The 14,233-nt window shown below is 52.7% G+C and overlaps 1 protein-coding gene across 1 annotated transcript in view; it reads right to left on the reverse strand.

The window, feature by feature from the left end:
* The window catches only part of DAAM1 (dishevelled associated activator of morphogenesis 1), a 93,537-nt gene extending 79,729 nt beyond the window's left edge, over positions 1-13,808 (reverse strand). Inside the window, 1 exon segment of the mRNA XM_030948901.1 lies at positions 13,600-13,808. The gene's annotated coding sequence lies outside the window, so the exon portion shown is untranslated.
* Between the last annotated feature and the right edge of the window lie 425 nt (positions 13,809-14,233).

Consider the following 14,233-nt stretch of genomic DNA (forward strand, 5'->3'; position numbering starts at 1 on the left):
TCTAAAGCAACAGTGAGGGCTGAAAAAAATAAGTGACTCCTGGCTTTGAGGCCAGCATGGCAGGGAAGATGCAGAAGATGCAGCAGCACATTTTACCTGTTGTTGTGACTTTCTGGTCTTTCAAGGACCCTTGTGAGGCCACACACAGAGAGTGTGAGATGCTGTCACACAGAAGAGTCTGAGATGCTGTCACATAGAAGAGTGTGAGATGCTGTCACACAGGACAAACCTCAGGAGATAAAGCAACCAAAACCCACCCAGCAGCTCTGGGGTGCTCTGCAGAGCACCCCAAAGACAGAATGGGTGCAAACAGGCATCCCCCACCACACAGCTTATGTGTATTGTGTGCCTAATCCCAGGCACACACATTCCCAGGTGGCACCTTTGGACTGACGCATTACATTTCTAATTTCCTTTTTGCCTTCCAAGAGTAAAACTTCTCCCAATTGCTGCTCAAGCTGACCAACAGCTTTTTATTTTCCTTTGCATCCAGAAATGCAAAACTGCTGCTTCTGGGAATTATGCAAAGATGGAGAGGGACCTTTTCTCTGTCTTGAAGCCACCAGCCATGCCCAGGTAGGTGCACCTCAGCCACCAAACTTCAAATCCTGTCAGACAATGGAAAGCTTATGGCTATGCTGGAATTCCTTGTGCTTCCAAAACCTGCATCACATGAAACTCTGGAGCTGGAACCCTCCAGGCAGATGCCCATCCAGCATCCCACACTTTGGCCCTGGTCCAGATACAGGTAAGCAGGAGAGAGTTTCAGCCATGGGATGCCCCAATCCTGCTTTTCTCCCAGCTCTATCCAGAGGCAGCCACCTGCATCCCGTGTTAGTGTGATTTCCATCATCAAAAAGGGAGTTAGCCTCCAGAACCACAACCCAAAGGTATATTTAGCTCAACTGCAAGACAAAGGAGATCATGTCCACCACATATTCAATTAGCCGAGCCTGCTTACGCCAGGAGCGCCCGTCTGCCATCCACAGCAGCTCCTGTGGATTTATTCCCAGCTCCACACTTCAGTGGCCCCCCATGGAGGAACAGACCTGCTCCACAAAAGCTCTGAAAAGCAAAGAGGTGGAAGAATGGGTCCAACAGGTTTCCAAAGCCTTGGGCAGGACACAGTCTCTCCCAAGGGTTTGTGTCATCTGTCTAGACCCTGGAGCCACAGCCTGGGATGAGTGCAGGAACCCACATGGGGCTGCAGCTCCTTCAGCCCACAGAGAGGATGAGGATGACAGGGAACCCTGGGGGACCCCCTGAAACCACCCCAGAGCCCAGCTCTAGTGTGTCCCCTGCACCCCAGCACAGTACAGGAGGACGAGGACATTTCCCTCATGGTCTGCAGGACCTCTCCTTCAGACCTGCCTCCCAGGAAAAGGTTCATTTCTCCTGCCTCATTTCCATGGATATAATTTCATCCCCCACCTCCTTTGCTGCGCTCTCACGCAACTCAAAGACGCAGCCAAAGCCGTGGTTATTTTTACATTTTCCTCCCAGGAGATGGTATCTCCACAGGGCAGGGCTGCCATGCCTCATCAGATCACTGCACCAAACCGCCTCAGCCCCATGACAGCAGGATGAAGTCGGGGGGACATCCTCCCACCAGGTATTTTTCTTTCTCACTGGCATCAAAACTCAGCAGCTTTTCAGTCAAGAGCATCCCAAAAAAGCAAAACAGCACCAGTCCTGGAGGTTGTTCCAGTTCTTCTCCCCATAACTCCCACCCAAGCACTGAAACCATCTTCCAGCCATCCCAGTTTTAGATTTTTCTGAGGCTTTTGCAGTTGTCATAGAACCCTGGAAGGCACTTGCTTCATCCACACCCAGATCTGTGTAGATTCAGGATTCCCAAATTTCCCCAGCACAGAAAGTGACTGGGTTTGGCCATGCCATGACGTTAAGGTCCACAGCATGACCTCCTTGATGTGGCACATGGGCTTCAGCACAGCATTCCATGCCTTTAGACCCACATGTCTTATTGGGCACTTTTACACTGGGAGAAGGAAAAAAGCAGCACTTCCATGAGTAACTCAAGAGCTTCTGGAATTTAGGGAGTGGGGAGATGGAGAGCAAAACTCTAGGCATGCAGGGAAAAGCTGATTTGTGCTTTCTGTGCTTTCCTGTCCCTAGGAGAGTTCCAAGGGTGGTCTGCAGCATGTTACAGCACATCTGCAGCAGCTACACCCTGCAAATTCACCCAGTAAGTTTTCCTTTCCCCTTTTCCCTGAGATCACTCTTGCCACCATTTGTCCCCTGACAGCGAGGCCAGGCATGCAGGGAAGAAGGCATCACCTGTGCATGGCTGATCTGTAGCTACTTTACAAATAAAAGTGACCATAATGAACATTCACACCTAGAAGAAATCCCAGAGCCCTTCCCCCTCCTACACCTCCCGAAGCAGAGCACAGATCCAGCTGCTCTGCAACCTTATCTTGATGCAGAAATAGTCTGGGACAGAGATAGAAGGGCTCCCTGAAGGCACAGCTTATTAAAGGCATCTTTCCTTAATCAGCTCTCTTCAAAAACACCGCACTGAAGCGCCGTTCCCGGACTGGTTTTCATCACAGCAGCACCAAACACCCCCAGCCTGGCGAGGTCCTGTGTCCCCCTGGAAAGCCACAGGGTTTTTCCAGGCTAAAAAGCAACTTGAGACCGGACAGATACGCCCAAACCAAGGCACTTTGGGGGGACCTGCAGCTGGGAGTCACAAGGAGCTCCCAAATACACCCCAGGGATGTCACAGCAATGGGGGCCAGCACAGCGATGAAGTCCGTGGGATGCTCCCTTTTCATCCAGCAGCTTTTCCCACCAACCCCATTCCTGCTACCGCAGGGGATTGCACACTTGCAGTCCAACCCTGCTAATGCCAGGTTTCAAGAAGCAGAGCTACAAAACAACCACACAAAGAGGCAGCAGCTCGCACGCATCCCGGGAACCTCCCTGCAGCCAACGCCTCGGTGTTTATCCAACACTCCATCTCCACTCGTTCAGCTGTTTCCATCCCACCCTGCTATTAATGGATGCAGAAGGAGGTTGGGAGAGGCGTTGGACAAAAATCTCATTTAGAGATCAAGACAAGCTTAATTGGTTTCTAGCCAGACCTGCACAAAGATGGGTTACTCCACAAATACAGTCGCTAATCTGCCCATTATACTCCCTAAGCTCCCTCCCACAAAGAAAAAGAAAATAAAGCAAAGATGCACAAAGGAATGCAGGATTTTGAGCGTGTTACTTCCAGCTAGGAACACATCACGAGTGTTGAGTTCTACAAGAACAAGCCTTCTGCTTTTCTTTGAAGGAAAAGGACAACCAAGCAGTAAACAAAATAACAACAAAAAGACCTAACATAGATTAAATCTGCTTTTTCCACAGGCAATCCCCAGCTATTCTTGAAGAGCATTTCCAGCAGCTATTGTTTCTGTGGGCAGGGGAAAAGCTTACACGGCCAAGGAGACGTCATGTCACAAGTGACAGAGTAGAAAGGATGGGGAACCTCGTGATTAAAAAGCACAGGACTGAAACCCTGGAGAGCTGAATTCACTTCCGAACTTGGCTGTAATAAAAAAAATAAAATTAAGTTCGCGAATTTCCTGTGTGATCACATCCTAGATGATTTATTCAAACCCTGGTGTTGAAAAGCCAAGGGAGGGGGAAGGAAGCAGGAGGAGGAAGGGGAAGACACGGTCCTGTGGGCTTTTAATAAGCTTGGGGTTAGAGCAGCACTGGCAAGCTGAATACAGAACATCCCTCTGTATTGGGCACTGCATGACCTGGAGCTGCTGCTGGGAAAGCACTGAGCATCCCACAAGCTCAGGTGAGAGCCTGCCCTGCTGCTGTGCCCATGGGCTCACATCCCACAGGCTTCTGTAACACTGCACTCCCAACAGAAACACAGCCACGTGCAAAATGGAAAGGTTGGGGATGGTTTCTCCTCCTGGAAAATTTAGAGAATTTAGAATTTAGAACCAAGAACATAAAGCTGTTCCCTGAATGCAGCGTGCTATAAATCAGACACAGCCCAGCCCCAGCGCTGCAGAGCAGCTGCAGCAGTAGCACAGGTAGAGAGAGGCAGGTGATGAAAGGGTCCTTTGGTTACACCCTTCTCCCCTCGTGCAGCAGCCCAGGGCTCCCAGCCCCAGCAGAGAAGGGCTGCTTATTTTCCTGAAAGGCAGCCAGTTCTGCCCGGTGGGAAGCACTGCACCCACGGCAGAGCTGAGCTGTGGATCCTCTGGCAGCACAGAGCCAAAAACAAAGCCAGCACCACAAAGGATGGGGGTCCTGTGCTTGGGACCTTTACAGCAACATCCCCTGAGCTCCAGAGCACCTTCACAGAGCGGGTTCAGAACAGTCCTGAGAGACAGAGAGGGCTTTTTCCAAAGCCTTCAGCCACAATAGGTGAGCACAAACCCAAGGCTTGGTGCAAACAGCAGCCCAGGCCCTGGCATTGGACAAGAGTTTCCAGGCACAGAGCTATGGGGTTGGTGCTGTCCCAAAATGCTGCTGTGGGAAACTCAGGGTGAACAGATTCAAACTGTTCCTTTCAGCAGCGAGACAAGCTGTAATTAGCAGCACTCAGTCCGACCCAGGGGCTGGATAAGGACATTCCCGTGACAGATCTGACAAGGCGACTGCTGGATATGTTTTCCTTGGCTTTTTTCCCCCCTGGAAAAATGAGCACCCATTTTTCACAGGTCTTTTTTCCCCCACTCTGTGCTGCCTGCAGTCAGTTTCCCAGAGTAAGGGCACACATTTCAGAGCACACTGTCACAGCCCATTGCCACAGCTGGAGCTCGGGTCTTGCCATCCCCAAGGGATGGGTCCCTCCTTAATTATCCCACACCTCACAGCAAACTGGGGATGCCAGACCCCAGAGACACAGTCTCAGTTTGACTTTTCAAAATGAAGAACACAGTGCAAACCACAAGGCAAAGGTAAAATAAAAACATGAACACGAGGCAACTGAGCTACAGCTGCGAGACACATCATCACCACTGTCTCACACGTCTCTCACCTAGCTCAGCCTCATCCCCAGAGCAAAACCAACAAAGCTTCCTGTGATGCAACTACAAGCAATCCTTTGGAAATCAGTTCAGAGAATACTGAGGCTCAAGTCCCTCTTTACTGTCTTTTTCTCATGATGAAAGCTGTCACGCTATAGAATGGCTTGAAAAGCCTGGATGTAAGGTTAAGTCCTAGAGTGCTAGCTAAAGGAATGGCACAATTTCATGACTAGGTAACCCAAATCACAGTCTGTCACACATCACTGCAGTTTGAACACAGCTATGACCACCACTGCATCAATTAAGAACTGACAAATTTTGCTGAACCCGCTAAGTGGAAGAGCAGCATTTAATACATAAGTAAATGGGGGGAAAATGACCACAAAGGCTCAATTCCAGCCCCAAAAGCAGAAATGACTGTAGGGATTACAATATTTAGCATGCTCCAAAAATTTTCCTCAACATCTTTTTGCTCCATATGATGGACAGGGATTTCTCGTGCCTCCAGAGCCACCAGCTACTTCACATGCAATTCACCAGCAGCAGTCTCCATGGAAAAATAGATGGAGCTCATAAATGGATCCAGGTGGTCTCCAAAAAGGTTCCAGTCTCTTTGCAGGGTGTCTCCAAAATGCTGGGACAAGGAGATGAGGTCTGAAAACCAATCTTCCAGAGCTGGAGAGCTTCGGTAAGCAAATGGCTTGCGTAAAGTTTCTGTCAGAACACCCATTTGAAGCGCTGGCACTGTAAACAAGGTTGCTCCAGAGGCACCTGGGATTAGCACTGTTCAAACAGTCCTTGGCATGACTTACCAGAGAGCCCAGGAACAGATTTGCAAGTTCAGCTTTTCTCCTGCCTGACGCTCGCCCAGCACCTCGGAACAACCAGAGCTCCAACAGCCTTAACCCTGCTGTCTCCTACATGGAGTTAGAGACAGGGATGGGCATGGCAGGAGCCCTGTGCTTGCTCACAGGACTTGGTGGAAGAAGAAAACCCAAGGAGGCAGCACTGTGGGGCTGCATTTTTCCTGTGTTGAAGGATGAGATCCAGCACCAAGCTGGGCACACAAGTGTCCCCCTGCAGCAGCTGAAAGCAATGCATGGGATATGGAGGGGGAATGGTGCCAAGCCAGACAGGGCAGCTGAAAAACACCAGGCAGCCTAAAGGCTTATCCTGATATCAAGGCACAGAGCAGCCTCTCTTCCCTGCACTGGGCACACAAGCCAAGACACTCCTCGTGCCTCGAGGGCACAGGGAAGGAAACCCCAGCCCATGGAGCGTCCTTGGCATGCGATTCCTGTGGAAGCCAGGCACGACAAGGGCACCCACCTTCCCTGACACATCTCCCCCACCCTCAGCCCTGGCAAGAAGGTGCTGTGGTTTCCAGGAGCAGCAGCAGCAGCACGAAACAACAGGAACATGAAGGATGACTGGAGTCACGGCAGGGAAGGCTTTGCACAAACAGATTTACAGCGGCTCCCATCCACACAAGCATCCTTGAAGGAAACAGCTGCACCGGAGCACAGCTGACACAGACTCTCCAGGATGGGACATGAGTTCACAGCTCCTCTAAGCACCATTCATTAAGTTGATGCTGAGGCCAAGCAAAGAACAAGCACTCAAAAAAAAACCCAAAAAACAAACAAAAAAAAAAAAAAAAAAAAACCCCAAACAAACAAACAAACAACAACAACAACAACAAAACTAAATAAAATCACCTCGTGGCTAGGTAAAAGTCAGATGGACGTGCAGCTCCAGAAAACCACCTCAGAAAGGTCTGGAAAAAACAAAAACACTCAGGAGCAGCAGCAGCAGGGCAGACCCACCACGGACTGAACTCCATGTCACATAACTCATCACAGACAGAAAACATCCTCCTGTGCTGCCCCCATGGCCATGCCACAGCAAACAATTAATCTTGCTTGTTTGGGGTGGGGAATATGGTCTCTGGGCTGTTCCTCCATCCTCCTCCTCCTCCCTGCTGGAGCTGGGAGGAAAGCCTGCCAACAGAGTTTGCCTGAAACAGACACCAAGCTGCAAGAAAATCACCTGAGCAGCATAAAACATCTTTCCACACCCCCCTGTAACACAATGCACTCCTTCTCACCCCTCAGACCTGAGTTGCTGCAGATCCCACCCCTGAACAATGCCCCTCTACATACCCCATTTTCATACTCCAGGCTTTTTTTTTTATTTTAATGAAATAAAATAAATCTATTTTTTGATAAAATTAATTTATTTTAAAATAAATGTTTTAAAATTTAATTTAATTTTTTAATTACAAATTTTAAAATCTCCTCCCAGCCCAAGTGGTGCAAAGCTGGCACCCAGGTGCAGAGCACAGCCCCAGCTGCCCTGCCCTGCAGCCTCAGTTGTGTTCCTGCCCAAAACCAGTGTGAGGACTTCCCTGCTTGGTGGCAGTCTGCCCTCAAATGCTCAACCCTACAACCTCTGAGGATGCTCTGCTCACTGGAAGGGGAGACAAGCTGATCCTCACTCCTGCAAAAGCATCATCCACACCCTGCAGAGCTTCCCCAAAAGCTGCCAAGCTCTGTAGCTCAGTTTTGCATATTGGTACAGAGCCCAGCTGCTGGTGTTTCACACACCACCCCCCAGAGCCTGCCTCTGAATGGCACAATTCTGAATTGCTTCCTCCTGCCATGCTGCCCCAAGGCAGGATCTGCCAGCAGCCCTGCCCATCGCCAGGGAAACAGGATGAAAGCCCCATGAGAAAGAGGAGCAGCAGGGAGCAAGGAACACCAGGAGATCCCACCGTGCTCTCCTAGGGATGGGCACAGGTCAGGTGGATTAACTGGGTCCTTCCCCTCTCTTTATCTCACCATCTCTGGCTGTTGCCAAGTTGTTTTGAGCTTTGGCATGGCTGCTTTCCACGCAGGGCCTGCACAAAGGCGATGAGGAGCCTCAGTGCAGAATTCCTGGCAACAGCCCAAACCCAGAGGTCGGTAATTGGGTCACTGGGTTCAGCTTCCGAAAACCATTCCTCCAGGAGGTGTGGTAAACACAGTCACAGACAGAGCTGGACACTCCTGCAGCTCCTCCACCACACCCTGCACGCCTCATTTCATTATCCTCTCATAAAGCACTCGGTGGCACAGGGACAGGGCAGCCTGGACAGGGAGAGCCCAGACTCCAGGAGGGAGCCATGATTCAGGTAAGCAGCACGTAGCTGAAAGCACCACATTGCTATGCAGTGCTCAGCCCCAGGAATGCAGGAGGGAAACATGAAGCCACTTGTCTGGCACGGCAAATAATCCTTCAATCATCCAGCAGCCAGGCCCTGCCGAGAGCTCTGGGTTGGGAAAGAGAGGAGAGGATGTCTCCACAGCCATCAGCTCTCACCAGCCGCGCCACCAGGCGCTGCTGCGCCTCCTCCCAGCCTGCAAGCGAGCTCCAAACACAAAAATAAAAATCCAAGCAAGCGGCAGGTACTGGAGAAAGAGAAGAGGTTTGAAGAGCAACCTTAGAAGAGCTTTGAAGAGCAACATTAGCACCCACCAGCACCGGCATGGTGAGCAGCTAGCTGGTGTCAGGGTGCCTGTTGCTGATCCCCCGACTTCTGGGACTCAGGCTGGGCCCTCCCAGGGGCTCCTCTGTTGGGGGAGATCCTCCTGGAGTGGTTTTGTGTCAGGAAAAAGAGACCCACTGGATTTTTTCAGTCTTCAGTTTCTTGATTATTATTATCTTATTTAGGGTTTTGCACGCTGTCCACACAAGGCTCAGCGTGCTGGAAAAGCACCTCAAAAATGGCCAACAATCTTTCATTACAAGGTCTTTTAAAGCTAAACTATCCAATTAAGAACCTTGATTATTTCCCTTTTTAACCCAATAACTGATCCCCAAAAGCCTGCAATGTGGACTTTTCTGCCCAATTACAAAATGCCACCCAAACCCATGGAGAAGAAGGAAGAAGAAGCATGAAGAAGAAACCCAGGACAACGCCCTGTGCCTTCCATCTTGCTTCCATCCACAACATACTAAAAATCCCAAACCCTAAATTTCCCACCTAAGTGATATACCTACACTACTCTCTATAATTTATTTCACACTTTTGTGGATTCCAGTCTATTCTGGAGTTTAGGAAACTTTCTCTATGAATGAGGGTCAAAGTCAGTGCTCCCCTGGGGGTCAGGGCACCCCAGAGCAGACAGGGAAATAAATATTCCCAGTGCCCTGGGTTCCCACAAGCTGGTGGGTAGGAACACACCTGTCCAACACCACCCTTCCAGTGGGCCACAGCAATGTTTTGAACACAGTTTTTCTCAAGGCAACTCAGCCGGGAGGAGAAGAAGATGGAGAAACCTTCTGAGTCACGGTCACACTGAGTCACCAGTGAGTGTCTCTAGGCTGGGCCACCCCATCCAGTTTGGCTGACTCAGGAAGGGACCATGAGCAGCCTCGTCTCCCAGGTGTTGCAGGCAGCACAAACCTCCTCCATGTCACACATTTACAATAAACTGCCCCCAAAAGGCTGGGGGTGAACACAGGAGGGAGCACAAACAGGATGGGGCAATCAGAGATTCACGTGAGGGCACAGAGGTTGCTCCAGACCTGGGAACAGCATGGGACAGATGCCCTTGGGAATGACCCCACCCAACCCCACCAGGAAGAAAACACAGGCCAGATGTTCAGACAACTTCAGGCATTAATTTGGTTAATTTGCTATAATTCAGGTGGCTGGTGCTCAGGCCACACCAATCACAAAACAAAGTGCTGTCAGCTCAGATCCTGAATCTCTTCAGTCAACTAACCACGTCCTCACAGTGTGCCAGGGCCGTTTCTCTCATTTCCATCTCCTTTGGTTTTCTTCTCAGTGGCCACAAAGATCTGAAAGCTTTATGACTCACTGAGCTGAGATTTTCTGTGCTACCCCAGAACTCCTGGCTCCTCAGTGAATGCCAGAATGTTATGACATGCCACAAGGACAGAAGATATCAAGTGCAAATGGTCTCCTGAGAGGGCAGGAGGGTTAAGTAGGCACCAGCACAGCTTTTCTCCCAATTAAGGAAGAAAGAAAAGAAGAATCAAAGGCAAACAGCAAATTACAACATGTATCTGGCGAGGGGCTCTGGAGCCTCTAATTTTTGCATTAAATAGAAAGTTGGAAATCATAGAATCACAGAATGGTTTGGGTTGGAATGGACCCTAAAGACCATCTGGTTCCAACCCCCTTCCCCTAGTTTAAGTTGCTCAAAGAATATGTCATGAAGGGTGAGGGAACTAATGCAATACTCAGAAGAGCTTCTGCTGGAATATTTAATGACTTTCCAACCCTTAACTAGCTGTTTCTCTCATCCCCTAGTATGCTAAATACATAGAGCAAGTAAATCTATGTGACTTAGCATCTAAATTAACCAACACACAAGCCAGGATCACGCATTCAGTATTTCTGCCCCAATTTACGGCCGTTTGCTCAGATCAGCTCCTTTATTTTCCAGCATGGCACTGACATCTGTTGTGTTGCATGAGTGAAAAGTACATATATGATTAAGAGAGGGAGGAAAAAGAGAGAGGGGGGGGAAAATCAATGTGGACATGACTTGAATTTTACAGCATTTGGCTGCCACGACTTGCAAATAAACAGCTGTCCCAGCAGGTCCATGCAAGCTTAACAGCACAGCAGTAAAACACAAGGTTTTTCTTCCCCTTTAAAAGGGTTTTGCTTATATGAAAAAAAGTATATTTTTATAAGAAAATAAATTGCAGGTTGAAGAATCATAGTTAGGTCACACTCAATTCCAGCAGAACAAGCACATCCTGCTTCACATGGCCTCACCAGTCACTCCACAGCAGTGGCAGCTTTCTGAAGCCAAGTTAAGATATTTAATTACCAGCATCAAGTCAGAAACCAAAGCGTCCAACAAAATCCTCATTTGTGAGCGAAGGCTGCAGAAATGTCGCTGAGCAGGCTTTGGCAATCTCCAAAGCTGACAGCTGGATGCCCTGGCTTATCGACTGCTAGAGCACAGGCGGAAAAAAAGCTCTGAATAGTTGCAGTGCCGAGCAAGCCTTCAAGGCAGCCCAGCCAGCCTCTTAAAAAGGCTCACAGAAATAGGCTGGCTTCATTTATTAATACTTCAGAGATAAAAGTGGCCGTGTAGGAGCAGCTCAGTGGGTGTCTGTGCAGGAGGAGGATGGGCAGACCACCAGCTCTGGGTGGTGCATCTGTCAGGATCCCCACGCAGCCCGTTCAGGTTATAAATGCACCCATGTGCAACCTGGGCTGCTCCAAGTGCATCATCAGCTTTTAGGGATGGACCCAGCAGGGATCCCCAGCACCCCAGGGATCCCCAGTTTCCAGGGATGGAAACTTCAAAGCAGGAAGATGGAGCGAGAGGAGCCACGCTGCTGGCTGGCTGACAAACAGAATTTTTGGGAAGCCCTGCTGCCCAAGAGCTCCATGTCCCCACTGCCTTGGGTTCCTCAGCTGTGACATGACAGCGCGGGAAAACGTGGAGGAAGAAACCAAAACAAAGCAGAGAAGCAAAGGGAGATAAACACGATCCAGTCAGACCAGCTGTTCCCAGGTCCTGCCTGTCCTCACCGGAGGAGCCAGCCCGCCGTGGCTGTCCTTTCCTGCTCCCTCCTGCGCCCCTGCCACAAACAAAGGGTCAGATAAGGAGCCAGCTCAGGTCAAGACCGGTTTGACTCCGTTTCAAGCCCAGGGGAGCGGATTCAGCGCTGATTTTACACCTCACCCATCCTGTTTGCCTCCCCGGGGCAGAGGCCAGCGCACGGAGCAGGGTGCACGCCTGGCTGGCTGGACCCAAAAATCCCAGGGCCGTGTCAGGGCACCAGGGGCAGAGCCACACACCAGCTGAGCGCTCGCCAGGGCCAGGAAGTGTCACTGCTTCCTCCTGTCCCGGTATCACACAACATTGGGCGTTCAGAGATCGTGGACTTTGGCTTTTGCTTCCTGCTCCTGTCAGAGCAGAGGCTGGTCCCGGCATATGGCCATGGGGAGAGCAGGGTGAGTCACTCATTAATCGAGGAACAGCAAGGTGGATGTCTGACCCGCAGGGTTTGGGGGGAAATGCACGCCAAAATAAACTCCAGCGCTCGTGGAAAAAGGTCCAGATGCTGCAGGACACCTCTGCTCCTAATGGGAGTCAAAGAGGGGCAGGCAGGGAACGCCAGTAGCTTTGGAATACATTGGTTTTGGCAAGGGAGGATAACGAGGTTGCACTACGCTTCACCACTGAGGCATTAATACACAGCAGCACTTGTACTCAGTATCAGAATCAACCTCTAGAGAGGGAAAAAAAGGAAACCACTGGCTTCTCCCTCTCCGTGCTGCTGGGAGAAGCTGCCTGGCTGTACAATGCTGGGCATCTGCAGTGCTCAGGACTGGTCAGAACCACCAGGGCAGCTTGTGCCATGGGCTGCCCTCTCCCCAGCACCTGCAAAAGCGGACTTGGCTGCACCCCGTGATCTTCCACCTGCCTCAGATTTCCACAGGGAGCTCCACATCCCCAGTTTGGCAGCACAGCCCTGTCAGTTCACGCGGCTTTTGTCAGGAGGCACATTATCGTCACATTATCATCTGTCTTTGCCTTAAATTAACCTTGATCACTTAAAGATGCAGACTGTTTCACACCAGCACCAATGCAGCTTGGTGTGAAAGCCATGAGCGTAGCAGACCCCAGGGACCAAACCCCACTGTTCACACTGAAGACTTTGGGACAAGCAAAAGACCAGGATCTGACCACAACCACAGCTCACCAATGGCAGAGGGTGCCAACCCTCAAGGCTCCACACAGCAAGGGCATTGTCCCTCCTCCAGGTGGACCCCTGACCGGAATCCTCCCTCCCAGAATTTCTGGGTGCAGACAGTGACAGACCCGAGCTCCCCACCTGGTGCCTGAGCCACACACCCGCTTGTAGCCAAGCCACAGCCCAACACCGGCACATGCCAAAATCCTACTCCCACCCCAGCTCCCACATCAAAGCACCGGCTGGACAAGAGCACGCCTGCAGCAAAACGTGTGACACCGGCACCAGAGGCTCGGCACATACAGACCATGGGGCAGCCCCAAACCGCTGTGCCTGTGGGGAGGCACTCAGGAGCCTGAGGCCCCCCAAAGCCCGCGGGAGCCTCATCGGGGGAGGGGGTCACATCGGTGGTGTGGGAGCCGCCGCAGGGGTGGGAGCCGCCGTGCCAGCCGGCGCCGGGGCTGCAGCAGCCTCCGGAGGCGTTGCCATGGAGAAGGCAGCGCAGCAGCAGCATCCCGCATCCCACGCCCCCGCGTGGGCGCCCCCTGCCCGGCACCGCCCGGGACACGGGACACGCCGGGGCCGGGGGACACGGGACACGCCGTGCTCCGGGGCGCCGGCAGCGGGGCGGGCGCCGCGGGGCCCGGGCGCTCCCCTCAGGGCAACAGCTCCACGCAGCGCCCGGGGCGGGGTGGGACGCGGGCTCGCCTCCCTCCGCACGGCGGGGAAAAGGCAGAAAAGCGCCGGCCCCGCTGCCGGCGTTCCCGAGCCCCTCCCCAGCACGGCCGCGGGCTACGGGAGAAGGGCAACGCACTCCGCCGAACCGAGAGGGGAGGAGCGCCGAGGGGCTCGGAGGACTCACCGCAGCACGGCCGCCGTTCCTGCCGGGGCGGAGGGCTCGCTGCCCGCGGTCCGCCCGCCGTGCCTGCCGGGGCGGAGGGCTCGCTGCCCGCCGATCCTGCCGGGGCGGAGGGCTGGCTGCCCGCGGTCCGCCCGCCGTTCCTGCCGGGGCGGAGGGCTCGCTGCCCGCCGTACCTGCCGGCGCGGCGCTGCGCTGCGCGGCGCGGAGCCCGCCCGGCCCCAGCCCACAATGGGCCGCGCCCGCCCCGCCCGGCGCGCTGGCGTCACCGCCCGCCCGCCGCCGGCACTGCGAGCGAGTGACGCGCGGGGCGGGGGCTCCGAGTCCGGGGCTGCCCTGCTGGGGCTGCCGCACCCGGGGCACTGCCGCCGGTTCGGTTCTACCGGGGTACCGCGCCGAGGGTACCGCACCCGGGCACCGAACCCGGACCCCGCACCGGGACTCTCCGCTGCCCGTGCTGCAGAGGAGGGTCCCGCTCTCGCCAAGCGGCGAGGATAAAGTTTCAGCTGGCTGGCGACATGGACACGCGGGTTTTGTGTCGCAGCTGCCTGGCAGAGGCCTCCCAAGATGCGGCTGTCTCCGCTTGGATTTAAGAAATCAATTTTCCAGCGGTTCCCATTTCACGTGAATCAGAGCA

The sequence above is a fragment of the Camarhynchus parvulus genome, chromosome 5, assembly GCF_901933205.1.
Source record: "Camarhynchus parvulus chromosome 5, STF_HiC, whole genome shotgun sequence".
NCBI lineage: Eukaryota > Metazoa > Chordata > Aves > Passeriformes > Thraupidae > Camarhynchus > Camarhynchus parvulus.